This window comes from Periplaneta americana, chromosome 4, assembly GCF_040183065.1.
Source record: "Periplaneta americana isolate PAMFEO1 chromosome 4, P.americana_PAMFEO1_priV1, whole genome shotgun sequence".
Taxonomy (NCBI): domain Eukaryota; kingdom Metazoa; phylum Arthropoda; class Insecta; order Blattodea; family Blattidae; genus Periplaneta; species Periplaneta americana.
Genome location: NC_091120.1, coordinates 140627279 through 140643297, shown reverse-complemented (window position 1 = coordinate 140643297; position 16019 = coordinate 140627279).

Sequence of the window (16019 nt, the reverse complement as noted above, 5' to 3'; positions counted from 1 at the left end):
AGTTTACAAATTTTCCGTTTGTGTTAGATTAACCTGATACGCTAGTTATGGAACAATATTTCTCATAACTTTTAGACACGTCATGCGAAATTAAATCACATTCTGTTGTTAGTGCCCAAAAGCGTCCCAATCAGCGCAATATTAGCATGCAAATTTGCGATTATGAAGGTAATAGAGTATTTCAACTCCCTCTACTCACTCTCCAACAAAGGGGACGCCTTGATTACAGCTCCGGGTTCGACTCTCGCCAGCGCTGTTTCATAGTGGCGTATTGCATATGTAATTGTATTATTCTCTCAATACATGAGTCATTCACGCTATATCACTGATTACACCTATTCATCTACACTTCACCCCTGTCAGTGTACCCGGTTCGATTCCCGTCTCCTACAGAGAGTTATAATAGTGTTCAGCATGGCCGTACTTTTGTTTGGCTCACATTTCATCCAAAGTCGTCCCTTCAGGTCGAGCGGCTACTGTAATCCCCACTATATCCAAAGTTAACAGAAAAGAAATAATTAGTGACTTCAACAGCTAGATCTCAGCTTACTTTTCCGCGTTCGCGTCTTCGATTGGAATAATATCTGCAATTTAATTGCATTTTCATTTAATAAGTTGTATTCCATAGATCTTACATTAGCAGTGTAGGTTAACATGTGAAACAAATCGAAATTATACAAAAATATACAACAAACAGCACGTAGATTAATTAAATTTACAAGCTTAAACAATTCATGAACTTAGTACAAGGTATGAGTATGAAGTAATTTTGTTAATTCTGTTCTGAACCTTTTCTCTTGGTCCTTCAAAGCTGTAAGACAATTAGACAGTAATCATTTTTATAACAGCTGCGACTAACAGAGGGTAGATGGAGATCTGATTTGTGTCTTGTAAATTATTACATTTATGAATGTTTTGATCAGTAATAAATATATTTGATTTTTATTTAAAAAACATCGCCCAGAAAAGAATGTACTCACAAGGTAAGCTAAATATCTCTAAATCAGCGGTGACCAAAGCGGGTGTCGTGATTACATCGTGTAATCACAGACATTCAAACGGGTACGAGGAGCTTCTTGTACTTTGTTGTGTTTTTCATTCACGTACTGAAGGCAAGCAGTGACAGCATCATGTCGCTCTACAAACTCTGTCTCTACAAGCAGTAAGAGGTGGTTTCGTAAAGAGTGAGAAGGAGAACTTTATTGTTGTTCTGTCGGACAAAACGTAATATGTTTACTTTGCTCAACGGTTCAATTAGGAGTATATAGAAACATTAATTGCCACGCTCAATAATGTATTATTATTATTATTATTATTATTATTATTACTGACCACTAAGTAGGCCTATGTGTTTCTATAATTTTATTCTTCTGTGCGTGCATGAATATTGATATTTTTAGATCTTCTCCCTAGAAGGATAAAATTATTAGGTTATATCCCAATTTTAATCTCCTTAATCTTTAGATGAGGGTAACTATTTATTAGTTATTAATTTAATAATAATATTGTAGGAAAACTGATTCAATATTATGTGCCAACGAACTGTTAAACGCCAGGAATTGACATGTTTTAAATCATAGCCAGGAAAAGAAAGATGAGATAAATAAATATAAGGAAGTCAGCTACCTAATGGGGTTTGAAATATCACGTGCTCTAAAGCCTTTTAATAGAACACAATTTCTCAAAAGAGTAATGATTAAAATAGCTTAAATAACTTGTCCATAAGAAGTTTTTAATTTTGAAAAACTACGAATTTCTCGACCAAGTATCGAGAGAAGAATTTAGAAAATTCTTGATTATATTCAAGAGGAAGGTTAAAAAAGAAGCAAGGAAAATTGTATAATATTATTCATTGGCTCTTGATGACAGCAGTGACATTACTGATACAGCAAAGCTTGAGATTTTTATCCGCGGGATTGATCAAGACGTTAGTACAAGGACCACCACTGGTTGTAGTTTTCATGTCAAGTATCTTTTCTCCGTCTCCTTACTTCAGTGGTCGTCAGCACTCGATGAAATGTGCAAAGGGTAAGCGGAGCCGTCCCGTGTACCCCGTTGTGCAGCAGGAAGAGGTAGAAAACATACCCGCTAGCAGTTACGAGTGCACCATGGTGCACTGTGTTCTCCGCGGGTAAGGGACGCTAGCCCCAGGGTGCTCTGTGCTGACGACCACTATCTTACTTCATAGGCTGTCTGTCGCATGTAATCACTGCAGCTCGAGTTTTGGTCACCGCTGCTCTAAATGATGGAAAATAATTTTACAAGGTGTCCTTTTATGCACATTTTGCACACCTGTCATTATTCTTGTAACTTTATTTTATGAAATAGGCCTATAAATACGTTTGGTTTCAGATGATTGTCCCAGAATATTAATCCAAATTTCCTTATAGAGTTAACGTGTACAATATGTGACATTTAAGGATGTTTATAGAAAATAAGGATCTTAATGCATAGGTCTAATAGACACAACTCATTTTAGGAGTAGCCTAATATAATGTATGTGTGTTTTCTATTATGTGTACTAAATTTGATTTCATAACATTAAGTGCTAGTTTATTTGCACTAAACCATTCATTCAATAGATTTAACATGTACTGTATTAGAATTGTTCATAAAGTGAGCATATTGTTCACTTGAGATAATCACACTTGTATCATTTGTAATAAAATTACCTGGGATAGAATATTTATGAGGCTAACTCAATAATATAAACTAGAAAAGTGATGGGTTATAGGTTTCCAGGTTCTTGCCGCGTTGTCATTCTTTCTAGAAGCTGACGTTTCGATCAACATATTGTGGCCATCTTCAGAGCTGCAGTAACTTTATTGACAGCTGGCGTGATGTTTTATAGCTGCTTCCTATCGATCCCTGGTTGGTTCAAAAAGTCACTGCAGCTCTGAAGACAGCCACAGTATGTTGATCGAAACGTCAGCTTCTAGAAACAATGACAACGAAGCAAAAACCCGGAAACCTACAACCCAAGCATTAGTCAACACTTAGAAAAATGATGTTAGATCTAGAATTGCCCTGGAGAACTGCATGTTCAATATTTCTAAATTCTGAGCAAGTAACTTTGTGACTAGTTGGTATGTTTTCTTCCACTTCTGTTTTCCATTTGATAAGTCAGATATAAACCAGCCTAAAGTCTCATCTTTAATGTCATAAATTTAACACTTTCACCGATATATTGTTATCTACACAGTGAAATGCTTTAGCTAACTCTCAAAGTATCCATTCAAAGTGTTATTTCGAAATTATACAATTCAGTACTTCATCCACCAACCCAAAACTAGCGTTTTCTGTGGATTTTGTTTTCTATAAATCTAAACTGCTCTAACACTTAATTTATTATTGGTCTTCAAATAAAGATATTATCTATTATACATAACTTTCTCAATCACTTTTGAAAATATTGTTAATAATGATATGGATTTATAATTATCAATAGTACATTTATCCTTCTTTTGTATATTGGTTTTGCTATTAACCCAGATAAGCCCAAAAATTTTTTGTGATAAAAATACAGTATCACATTAGTTACTCTCAAAAATCGGTTAAATGATATTGAAATAAACTGAAACAAGGAACGTATATTTTCTAAAGCTGACAAATACTACCAACATTATCGCACAACTTATAAATTGTCCCTAACACCAACAATGACATAATATCCGAAGGCACTGCAACTGTCCTTAAAAAAGGACGGTGGGAAAATCTAGGTTAAGTTAAGTAATTGAGTCTTCCTGGAAAAATAGGTACGATAACAAAATTGTATACTTCTTTTTCGGAATTTTCCGGTTTTTATTTCCTTCAATACAGTAGCTTGATTTTAAGGCAGAATTATTAGAAAAACGTTAGCACGAAAGTCCATTTATGCTACAATGAATGAATCTTCAATAATTTCTTCCAAAATTTCTTAATTATGGGTATTATACCAGCTGAGTTAAGGGGTTAGGTACAGCTTACAGCACTAAAATTTTGGAAATATTTAACATTTTTTCCACCATTTCTGTACTTTGTACAATAATGAAAATTGGAATGTGTAAAACACTGTCCTTTTGCTATGTTAAAAAATATTTTTACGACAAAACAAATTATTTACTTTTTTTTTTTTTTTTTTCAAAATTCAGTTCACTGTGCAGTGATGAAGCGTTTCCCACATAACTCAAAAACTATCCAACATTCTGTGATGAAACTTTTTGTGTGTATTTATGCATGTCATATCTAAAACAAGATGCAAGATCACTTCTCTACCAGTGATAGATTGATAAAAAATAAATTCATTATGAAAATGGTCAGATATCAGTATTTTCTTCTAACAGAAAATAAAAAAATTTTATTTATTAAGGAATATAGTTGAAAGAGCATGATATTGTAATCATGAGTTTCAGCAATAAAATAGTGAGAACATGAAAAAGTTAACAAGTTTGTGAGTTGTGAGGGAAAAGCTGTATCACTGCACAGTGAAGTGAATTTTGAAAAAAAAAAATATATATATATATATATATATAATTATTTTAATCGTAAAATTATATTTTTTTTCACATAGCAGAAGGATAATGGTTTACACATACCAATTTTCATTATTGTACAAGATATAGTAATGGAGGAAAAAAATGTTGAATATTTCCAAAAATTTTAGTACTGTAAGCTGTACCTAACACCTTAATGCAGTTGCAGTTTGGAAAGAATTGCAGTTTTTACAGCCCTGTACCATTTAAGAAAACTAGTGCAAATTGCAAACGACGTTAAGTAATTTGATGCGTATAGACCTTCTTAATAGTTAGATCCACGATATGAAAAATGGCTAATACTAAGTCAATTTTGGAAAATAATTTATCAATTTCAAAACACCAAACAAATGTGTCAGATACCACTGTCGGACAATGCACAGTAAGTCTTTCCTAAAGTTTTAAACGATAACCTTTCCCTTTTTAGAGCAGCGTCATGAGGACACAAATCTGTTAACATTTTATTAAATAGGTAATAAGCCAATTAAGATCATACCACACACAGACACACACTGTTTGCATATGACAGTATACAGGAAATGATGTACAGATACATCATTTCCCCTATATATAAATGTGACATGTGTCTGATGCAATCCATTGTCATTTTCAGTAGTATAATACATTTGACATGGAATTACTTCCCTATGACACAAAACAAAGCTTCACCACCGTGTCACATCCGTCTAGACAACATCCGAAGAAGATAAAAACGATAATAAGGAAGTATCTTTGGCGACCATCTCTCTCGAAACATACACACTTCCAAAAACATTTCTGCTTGTTGCAAAGTGATCTATTTCTGTACTAAAAAAACAGCTATGATGTAGAATGTAATTCTTCATTTAGTATCCCTTTTTAACTGCTATTGAAGTCCTGTAACGCATTCCTGTAAGTACGTGATTCATTGCTTGGTGTCAACTTATCGATTCAGCTACGGCAGGCATGTCAAGGACATGGGCTGTTACAACTGCTGTGTATCAGACTCCGCTTTGCGAACAACTGTGATTTGAAGGAGCGTCGTGACGTGTAAGAGAATTCGTCAGTCAGAAGTGTGCGTTGTACAGGGAATAAGTTACTACAGTAATGTAAAGTTAATACTAGGTTATAGGCCTACATAGCCCTATTAGGGTCATTTATTTAGGAAATGTATATTTCAACAATCATGTTAAATAAATTTCTTTGGAAGTATATTTGACAACAAATCTTAATAAAAATTATTTAAAGTTATAACACAAACAATTTGAAATACTACTATAGCTATTATGAATGACACTACCCATTCATGAATAAATGCACAGTAGGCTAAATGTATATCCTGGCACCTTTACAAAAATTTTATATATTGACGAATTTTTTCAAAATAAAACTAAAATAACGCTAATCTCTTTTGTTTTTACACATACAGTATATGTACAAACATCCGGGTTTGTCCTTATCCGTAAAAGTTTCAGTCTTCTAAATCTTTGTGATGTTCTCTATAAATAATTTTATTATTCCAATGTCAGTCTTGCTGGAAACTATTCTCATAATGAACTATGTGAGAATCTGTCAAACTTAGTCTTCGCCTGGTACGTTTAGATTAACTTGTGAAAAAATGTGTTATACCTTATAGCAGTGCTCAGTACAAGTCCCTGTATTAGGCCTACTCTGAGTTGATGTAAACAGCACGACTTGTATAACACGCGACGTAGTTAACTTAATAGGTTCGGCCAGGCCACGAAGGAAAAAAAAAATACTGGAGGAGAGGGATTCGATCCAACGCTGTGGATTGAACTTCGGCGTAGCTCAATGGTTAGAGCGCTTGGTACGTAGAACCAAGGACCCGGGTTCGATTCCCGGAGCCTAATATCAATTGTTACCATAACAGATATATTCTGTAGGACCAAAAATTAATCTTTACGTAGATTCTTCGCCCAACAATGCATAATATACTGTGGAATCCCAGCCACCAAGTCACTCAATTGAATGCGCTACTTGTATAATGGCAGTTGACTTAATATATGTCAACATACATGTCGAACTTGGAGTCAGGCCACAAAGGGAAAAAACACTGGAGGAGAGGGATTCGATCCAGCGCTCTGGATTGAACTTCGGCGTAGCTGAATGGTTAGACCCGGGTTCGATCCTCGGCGCCGGAGTGAATTTTTCTCCTCTAAAATCAATTGTTACCATAACAGATATATTCTGTAAGACCATAAATGAATCTTTACGTAGATCTATCTCTTTGGTACACAGCATCCTTCACAAAGCCCCACCTTTTCAAAATGAAAATATCCCAGAAAAAAAGGTTCAAGGAGTCAGATCGGGTGACCTGGGTGGCCAGGCAAGGGGTCTTCGCCTTCTGATCCACCTATCGGGGAATTTTTCATCCAAAAACTCACGCACCCATTGATGATAATGGGGTGGGCCCCTTCCTTCTATAAAATCGATCCTGAGGGAAGATGGCCAACAATAAAGTTCTACAACATGTCCACACACACAATTCCTGTGACTGTAGAAGAATGGTCCAATGACGGAGTTCCTCGTCAATCCACACCAAACATTCAGTGCTAGTCATAGCGCGCACTGAACTTTATGTTTTGGTGCCCACATGTTTACTATATCGTGTTCTCCTACAAAATGGCGCCAAGCTTGTTTTAGTGCCCTAGCAACAATCAAACGAAAATTACGCATAAACAAACGAAAGTTACGCATGCAGCTGTTTTCAGAATTTGTTGAATAAACTTTCTCTACCTTGTCAGATATAAATCACAACGATATCTTTATCTTATTTTAATTTGTGAGCATTTATTTCTCGATCCCTCTAAGCGGGATATGATGTATTATTTCGAAGCTTGCTATAAAAATGTGATCGATTACATAAGGGAAATATTAGCAGATAACACAATTTGCGTTTCATTAGATGAAACCAAATATTTTGTAAATAGATCAGTAGCAAACTCCATTGTTCATCATGAACTAATCAATATTGCACTGTTGACATTATTGTAGAATCTTCTCATAATCTGAGAACAAATAATAATTAATTGATTATACATATAAATTTATATTAAACTTTAAAATAGGCCAACGGAATGAATGATTAGCTGCATTAATAATCTTATTTTTGTTTATGATAAATAATATTATTTGCTTTGTGTCATCTTTTTATGTTCTACATTTTCACTTTTAATAAAAAAATGAAAAGAACGAACGTATTGTTAATGTATTGCGTGTATGAGAGTGAACATTAAACTCTCAGCATGGCGACAAGGATTCCTTAAATATAAATTTCGCATACATGTCAATTGATTCTAAATTTGTATTAAGTACTATGCTGTCTTTTACCCGACTACCCATTCTGTTCACCATGACGTATTTGGTTGGGTTCGGACGCGGTCTGCTACTGCAGTGGTTCACAACCAGTGTGTCGCGACATTTTGGAATTGAAAAATAAATGTTATCACATCCAGAAAGTCTCTTTACAACGCATTTTTTATTTACAACGAAGTCTTTCGTATAGTATAGTTTATTTTGAGACAGACTTTGCTAATGAAACGTGATCACCTGCAACAATGCTCAATTTAATTTTTCTGCCTGGCGATAATTCGAAAGAAAGTGAACCCCTGCAACAATACTTAATAATTCGTTTCTCTTCCCACTTAGTAATAAACAGAGTTTAGTATCGTCAGAATATATTGATCAGTTTCAGTATATATAGTATGTTTGTGTAAGAGGGTGATAGTGCGATTATTTTATCACAAGTGCTTTATTTAGATTTTGTAATGCACAAATTTTTAATTAAAAAAAGACAATCTGAATCAAGTTCTGGCTTAGAAGACAGCAGTACTAATTCAAATACTGTGAGCGAAAATTCTCTTCTGGGTTCACAAAAATGCACCGCGTTTCCTAAATATAGTGGTGGATACTTGCTATGTGGTTTTACATGGCGTGGCGATGAATATAAACAAAATCCCGAGTGTCTTACATCCGACAATGTTTTGTCAATTCAGTTGATGGTGCCGAATAAACTAAAAATACATTTAGAACTGCCGTTTTCAACGTCATACTTGTGTGAATCAGTATTTTATACCATAAAAATTGTGAAATCTGAACAAAGGAACAGATTGCTACATCTTAAAGATTATTTACATGTCTGTCAACCACAAGGCCACATATATACAAACTCTGTGCAATCCACAAAGCGCAGACCACATTAATTCGAATAGATGAGTTTTCAAAAACGATAATAAAAATCTTTCATCGGACATCCAGTATAGATAGGTTGGGGTTTTTGACACATATCTTTGTTTTTTTCTAATGCCACTCAAGTTGCTGTTTGCTTTTTTTAGAATTGTCGATTGCTTATTAACATCGAAATATCTACAACACTGGATGTCCGACACTACATAGAAGTTATCATTATATTATCATTAATAAAAACAAACGTGTGGCGATATCGTGTACTTCCAGTAAAGTGTGTCGTCAATCAAAAAAGGTTGGTGAAAGATGAGTGGAACGGAGAAAAATTCTCTCCGGCACCAGGATTTGAACCCGGGTTTTCAGCTCTACGTAAAAACGGTTGGGAACCACTGTGCTAGTGATCTGTGTTTAGAAGAGACTTCATGTCCAGTTGCGGTTAATTTGCGGTAAATGTCTAAAAAGTCCGCAGTCTAGTTACCATACTATATGAACAGCTTACGTACTCTATGCATTACAGTTTACATGCTACACATCCCGTTTCGTGTCTTTAATCATCCCATAACTGTCCTACTACAATTTAAATTCATGTGACATTACAAATTACTGGTGACAATTTCATACCAGTTAGGAAATTTATTGCAGAAAAAACTTCGAGTAGGTACCAAACTAGGAGAACACTTTTGTGGCAATTGCGTGTCAATCTCAGTAACAGAAACCAGCAAGTACCAACAAAGACTTATTCATTGCTTCCAGACCTCCTGCCAATTGCGTTTCATTGTCCCGTCTGCATGCTGCAATAAAAGCAGAGCATGACGACAGCTCAAATTAACCACACATGAAAAGTGTTTGTGCGGATGGCTGCAGTAATGCAACACGGTGATAAGACCTCATTAAGATGCAGCTCTCATCTGTTTTCCCCTTCGTTCCTTGAAATGAGTCTCAGTTATACAGTTTAATTGTCATATAATTTCTGTATCGTATAATACAGCAGATGTTCAAGTAGATGTATCGACGTTGCTGAATTTGAATTGTCTTATTAATTCTAAATTAACGTCCATTTTTAGTTACATTATCGCTATTTGGAAGTCATGGTCGTAGATTCAAATCCCTGTTGTGAAATGGCTGTTTCTCCGTTGTTAATGTGTTATTCTATATCGTTTTAGGTCTGGATGTTCGTGATGTAGTCTATCACCTTACAAGGGAATCTTTAAAAATAGTTCGAAAAGTCATATAGCCTACCAGTAGATAGAGGAAATGTTAAAAAATAATTGCAAATAACAACTGTAAGACACAAAAACGGCTTAACGAACGTAAATATTTTCATTCCCTTGTTCTCCTTTTCCAAGTCCTTCACACCTCTACACCTACCTACCTTGCCTCCCGTTTCTGTTACCTGTCATCACATCATAATCTCTTCACACGCACGCAAAATAGCCGCATACTAGCCATACCAACACATAAGACCATCGTATTCATCATCACACACAATCTCGCTATCACGCTTGTGGAATACCCTATCTAGTGATATCAGAGACTGTCGGAATTTAGCAGTGTTCAAAAACAAACTTATTAAGCATTTTCTTACTGCGTAGAATAGGTTTAATTTTTATTTCATTAATAAAAAAATTAGTTCTTCTAAACTTCTACAATAAACTGTCTAGCCTATATGAATCAGTTAATCTTTTAGTACTTTGATTTTTATTGTATTTGTAAATTTAATATTAAATTGTAATTATAATTGTAATTATATTCTTAATATTGTAGTTGTAATCCCCTGGTAGAGGGGAAAAGAAGGCCTGAATGGCCTTATCTCTACCAGGTTAAATAAACAAATAAATAAACATTTTCTAAAAAAATAGGTTGAAAACTGTTTTTGAGCAGTTATATATGTATTAATAGTCCCTTGAAGCCTACGAATTTGACACACTCTACGTCATTATTAATTTTTCATATTTCACTAGGCATGGACCAAACTTATACAGTACATATTTTATTCGTCCTTCTCTATAATTTTCTTATTTTTATTTAAGTAAGCTATTTTACAACGCTGTATCAACATCTCAAGTTATTTAGCGTCTGAATGAGGTGAAGGTGATAATGCCGGTGAAATGACTCCGGGGTGCAGCACCGAAAGTTACCCAGCATTTGCTCTAATTGGGTTGAGGGAAAACCCCGGAAAAAACCTCAACCAGGTAATTTGTCCCGACCGGGATTCGAACCCGGGCCACCTGGTTTCGCGGCCAGACGCGCTAACCGTTACTCCACCTTCTCTATCATACTGGATTACTAATTACATAATGGATGGGAAATTCCTTCCAGGTTTTCAAAGGGTAATAAATCAGAAAATTCACAATAGATACTAATCTAGTTAAACTATGACATAAATTCAGTGGTGTTCGGGTAAAGGAGTATAAGGTAAAGTACCCAAATAAGAGACAGGGCCCTAATAAGAGATACCTTGTTAACTTCTCCGGTATAATTTGCCATCTCTCGACAACTATGGTAAATCAATGTTTGTGCTTCTAAGGCATCGTGCTCTTTGTCTAACCTCAGTTGAAAGTAAGCAACGAAGCTGAGAGCAAGAAAAGTAATTTTTCACATTTTGAACTTTTTACTGTTTTTTTGTTGAGGAAGAGAACAGCAGGTAATGTAAGCTAAAACAAATGTATTATTAATTTTATAAAATTGCTAGCAAAATGTTGCATGTAATAAGGTAGATTGCTAATAAGGAATATAATAACTTATGAACTTGGGTAGCTATTTCATTTTCATTTACTCCGTCTCCTAATAAGAGATACCTAGGGGTCCTATTAAGAGATAGTATCTCTTATTTAGAACCCTTATTTGGTATTATTATGATGCTTAACTTTGAGAGTTTGCGAAAAGCTTTAATGCTTCTAGTCATGTCAGTTTGTCTGCCAGCAACTATATAAGAACCAATGAAAGATTAATTGAACTATTAATTAAAATTAATTACGAATTAGGTCAATCATTAATTATCCATTGTCCTCAATATTATTCATTACAAAAATTACTAATTGAAATGATTAAGTTATCATTATTAATGACAAAAATTAATTATTTATTGAGATGACAATAATATCAATAGCTAAAGTCAATTAAAATCAGATAGTCCGACAGTATTACCTTACTTAAAGATTAAAATATGTGCTTAATTCGTAAAATATTCTCTATACATTTCAAATAAAAATCTTGTGTAATTATAAAACTATTAAATTTAATTGTGATTCCTGATTTCGAAAATTTCGTTGGACCTGTGTAAATATCGTCACTACAGCCAGTGCCAGCGTTTGTGGCGCGTGATCTTGAGTAAAAAGCCAGTCAGTAAGCACTTGTTGCCAGTGTAGCTGAGAACGGTAACACTCAACACGTCACGTAAGCAATCTGCCAATCACAGTTGTCAATCTTGTTGCCCACTGACTACTTCAAAGGCAAGACACTAGCACTTTGCGTTTCTGGGATGGGTCCTTGAGTACACTGACACTGACTGGTGAGTGTACTCAAAGATCTGTGGCATCTGTTGCCACTTCGGTTGAGAGTGGTACCACCTCCTAAACAGATGTGACGTAAGCAATCTGCGAATCACAGTTGTCAGCTTTAATGCCCACAGACTATGGCAAATATAAGTTACTCGCTCTCAACGTTCCCATTACTTATTTCACGCGCCAGAAACGGTGACTTTGGTTATACCACAGTTAGGCCTACAGAAGCAGCAACAGCACCAGCAGGAACAACAATCACCACCTCAAGAGCCGTAAGCTTCAACCATTGGGTAGTTGGATGTATAGTCATCCAGGGCAGGAAAAGGAGCTATCATAATGTCATTTCTGATAAGAAAAAAATGAGAGAGAGTTTAGATAAAGAAAAATCAAAGAAAAGACGAAGCTCGCAAGAACTTGTTCGAAAAACAACATAAATCACAGAAAAACTCAGTCCAAGAAGAACTGCTTGACTTCGTTCAGTGATGAAGAATCCGATGTGGAAATGGAATTAATTAACTCTAGTGACTCGGAATATGGAGAAAATTATGATGATGGAGAGTGCTTGTTTTGCACTGAATTTTTTTCAGAGGACACCAGGGCTCAGGGGGGGGAGAAATAGATTCAGTGTTCAAAATGTCGTCGTTGGACACACGAAGACTGCAGCACTGATGATGAACCTTTCGTTTGTCCAACTTGCTCAATACAGCTAAATAAGAATTGTGCTAATTAAAGGGGTCGGCAAAATAAGTGCAATCAACTTAAATTAAAATATGGAGATCGAAATTTAATATTCTATCATTTTTATTTCTCTAGCAAAATATTAACGTTACCAATAGTAGCCTAAATAAGATTAGTACATTCATGTCCGATTTGACCGACTTTGTGTTATTTTCGTAAACCATCTTAATTTCACTTGGAAAAATGCCAAATAAACAACAGAATTTCTGTTGAGAAGAGTTGGGTCACTGTTGCACTGACCTCTTCAATTTTAAAATGTTCCTGAATTTATTAAAGTATCTACATAACTTCACAATGTTATATATTGCTTCAATTTTCAGTCAAATGATGATAATTTTTGTCCATGTTCAAAAATAAACTTAAATAACACAAGTATCTCTTATTTGGAACCCCTTTTCAAAAGATCAGTATTTCCCAGTTTTACTTTTTTTTATAATTTAAAGTAATAATAAAAACTAACTACAATTTGTATTGTCAATCCTAAAAATAGACGAAATGCTGTATGTATTCCACTCATTCAGATTAAAAATATCTATTCCCATCCTCATTTTATAAGCAGTTAAAAAAAGTGTCTCTTATTTGGGTACTTTACCTTAAGTAATTTTTTTGTTCAGGTGGAATTTTGTTCCCCAGATGAACACACAAGTTAAATTATACAAGCGGGTGTGCAAAAATCAAAGAATACTGGCAGTTGATGTGTTTTATTTGTGTAGAAAATTATTTGTAATAAGGGTTCCAAGTTTAATTTTCATTTATTTCCGAACTCATTTTTATGACTTGTCTCCCTTTACCCAAACACCACAGAATTTAGCCATATACGCAACAGCATAGTGGTCAGGCGCTAAACTACATAGTGGAAAGTCGTGGGTTACATTTTCGGTGAGTCATGGATTTTTACAATAAATTGATCTGATCCTTCTAGCTGTACTATGGAGCTTAGATTAACTCAGTTAAATGATTATTATCAGGGAGTTCTCTTGAGGAAGTAAAGGCTGCAAGCACATAGGACTGACATCTACTGATACTGCAGGTAACGTCGATTGTCTGAAAAGCTGGGACTTTTAAATTTTAGCTACCCTGTTGGTCTCTATGACCTGCAATAGGTATAGGCGTTCCGCAAGGGTCTATGTTGGGTCCTTTCCTATTTATGATTTTTGTGAATGATCTACCAGCTGCCGTATCTTATAATAGCTATTTATGCAACAAATGGATAATCTTGATGATTATGGCACGAGTGTCATAATAAGATTATCCACGAGTTGGATACAACACTTTATGGCATCTTAGCATTATAAATTGTAGGAAATAAACTATGAAAGGAATTCGGCATCCATAGCTGACAAATTGTCTTCATATGTTCGTATCGATTAGTTGCGCCTGGCATTGGCATTGAGTAAAGAGAAATGGATGACCTTGCAGGTTATGTTACAAATGATCCCTTATTTTGTCAATATAGTTTCTCTGAACGACAGAAATGTTTTATGTCATATTACAAAAGTAATACAAAATTGTTAAAGATTGAAAATAAATTATACGTTACTTTGTGACTTGCATTTCATTTCGTGTTAAATGACACGTAGGAGATAGTCAGACGAATTGCATACATCCCGATCCAAGCGTTCCGGCATTATGTCATATAGATCATATAGCGAATACGTCATTGCTATTATCGGCACGCGTACCATAATAAGGCGATGTAGTAACAACCTGTTTATAATGCTAGAATGTCATAAATTTATTTTATATGCAAACCATGAATGTATACATATTTCTGGTGGTGTGGAAGAGATCTGGTGACCTTAACTCCACCAGAATAAATAAATATATTATTACTATTATTATTATTATTATTATTATTATTATTATACGACTATTTTTAAAACTTTCAATTACATTGATATAAATATGGCAAGCACACAACTCATCTGAATGGTTTAGTGCTAATGGCCTAAGTCTTAAACTGAGTAAAATTAAAACTTTTTTATTTAGCTTTAATAATAAAGTTGGCAGTGATAAATAATATGCTAAACTCCTAGGGTCATATTCATAGACATTCTTAGCGCGGGCTTCCGGTGGATGATCAGCGAACTAATGTTTTTCGTATTCATAAACCAGTGTTAGCGATATGATATGAATCCTGTACAAGTAATCAGTCGATAGCCGGGGCTAGTTTAGCACGCTCGTAGCGTGGGCTAGCGAAATGTCTATGCATAGCACACTTAGGCTTTTATCTCGATAGCATAGAGTGTCAATCGTCAAAGGTTGCTTATTTATTAAGAATATTAAAACAATGGTTCCTCTCAGTGCCTTATTAAAAGCCTAGCATGTGAGTTAAGAGAAAACAAATTGACTATAGCATTAATGCGAGAGCTGTGATACGGTGTAGCGGAGCTATGAGGAACCGAGTGCGCGCAAGAAGCGGCATAAGTAGGAACGATTTTCAAGTCAGTATATTTCCTAAACGAGGAAAAAGCGAAACGAACGACTATCACCAAGTTTCTTAACGAACGAAAATTAGCTTAAATATGCAGTTTCATTAATTTCAAGCTACACGGCCTGGGACGGTTCCCTTGTTAGAACGATACCCAAAATGCATACCAGTAAGACAGTTCAAACCCACAGTTCAACTGGCAAACTTTTACTTTAGAAGTGTTATTTGGAACCTGTTATTTCAGGTGAATTGAAAAAGGTGAAAGAATGTCATAGAAATAACTTTTTCCAATATTTAATCTGTAAAATTATAAAATCTATGACTACTCGTAAGTCACCTACTAGATCACCTGTTGCTGTTCAAGTTGCTACTTAGTAAGATACCTGACTGTAGCACCATTTTAATTAACAATAGTTTTTAATAATGCCTGACAGTTAACACAAACAAGTTGCGTTTGAATATAGGTAGTCTACTTTTTAATAGTCATACCGGGTGTAACTAAAAGATACGTGAAACTTTCGGGGAAACATTCCTCACATCTAGAGAATTAAAATATGATCTATGAAGATAGATTCGGAAACGCTTTATTTCCTTGTTAGACCACTTTTTCTACGACTCTGTTTACATTGTATGACGTACAAGATAGTTTTT